Genomic DNA, 1,671 nt, shown 5'->3' with positions numbered 1-1,671 from the left:
AAAGAGCTAGATTGTTTCTAGCTAGCCAGAAGGTGGTTGTACTCTCTGTTACCAAACAGAATTGGGTGAATTGAGTAGAGTTTAATAGTATCGTAGAAGTCAATGTCATATCCATTACTACTTTTCTATCCGTTGTAGATTTTTCATTTGATCAGCATCCAATTTGGTTATATATCAAGATTCAACTGAACATCAAATAAATGATGATATGCTCTTGTATTAAATAGTAGTAGTGAAATGGTCCAGCCCTTTGTATTATCCTAGGTCTGCTGCTGCTGTCTTTGCCTAAAGTTGTGGCCTTCTTTATTGGCTTCTTGTTGGTGAAAAGCACTTCCCACTTATTATGACATGAAAAATTCGCCCAAATAATCGTTCACTCAATCACTTAAACTAAAAATAATCAGCGAAGGTATAATATATGTACTATATATGTATAATTATATGTAATCAATATATAATTTTTGTATATTACTAAAAAAAAGTAAATAATGAATATGATCGGCTATTTATGTAAAGATCCCTTATGACATCTCACAAATCGTTTTCATACTCTTAAACCTCAGCTCCGGGATATGGGGAAGAAAATTCTGGAAAAACAACAAAAAGCATGGTAAAGTGTATAAGAGTTGAGGGACCACCTAATCCACACTCCATATATTCATGCATTGGTTATTTATTTTGAATTTCATAAATCATATGCTAATAGTATGAGTTTAGAGTATTTACGCTATCAATTTTTGTTGATCAACAACATGTAATTTTTCATGAAACCTTGCTATAGTCAGTTCAGTTGCATTAATAATTATAACTTTTATAAACTATCAATATATACAACCTAAATGAGTAATTATGCACCATGCCTTTCGATCGAAACAACTTCCTTTGTACTTCCCTTCACAGGGGAATAAAAAAAAATTAAAGAGATTAGATGACCATAGAGCTAAGCTAAAAACACATTGTTGGTTTCTTTATTTGTGCGTCCGTGTGTGTATACGTTTATAAACAAATGTAAATACAGACCGATACAACTATACTCGTGAACATATAATACTTATAGTTGGCTTACCATGATCTTCCAAATATATTTTTATTTACTTGATCCACATTTACTACCGTATAAATTAGGTTTCAAAGCCAATAATTAACGTGAATGAAGTAGCTAGCTCAGTTTCCAGCCCTATGGTTAATCTACATTATTTTGTCTATTTATATTTGACGAATCCAAAGTTCTGAAATAAGATTAACATTGCACGGGACTACGGGGTAAGGAGAACAAAATTGAATATCCTTTATGGGATAGTATACTTTTTGTCCCCTAAAGTAGAGGTTTACCAAGAGTTGGCCTGTAATCTAAATGCTTTACTTTTGCCCACAGCACACCAAAAAGGTATTACTTGTTTGTTTAGTTCTTATTGAAGCCATCATAAACAAGGCTATTGGTTGGCCTCATTTGTCAAATAGGAGTATATAACAGAAAACAAACATAATACTCCATTATAAACAAAGACAAGTGGCCGTCTTTGCTTGAGAACTGCGAATAATTACTTCACGGAGCCTCAAAGCAAACACCTAAAGGCTAGACTGAGACTTAAATTTGTAAGCTGCGTACACTACAAACACCTAAGTCTTAACTAATTGCTTCTCTTGTGCCTTAAAACTTATTTCTTGGTA

Source organism: Nicotiana tabacum, chromosome 22, assembly GCF_000715075.1.
Source record: "Nicotiana tabacum cultivar K326 chromosome 22, ASM71507v2, whole genome shotgun sequence".
In the NCBI taxonomy this organism is placed as follows: Eukaryota; Viridiplantae; Streptophyta; class Magnoliopsida; order Solanales; family Solanaceae; genus Nicotiana; species Nicotiana tabacum.
Note: the sequence above shows the minus strand (reverse complement) of the source record.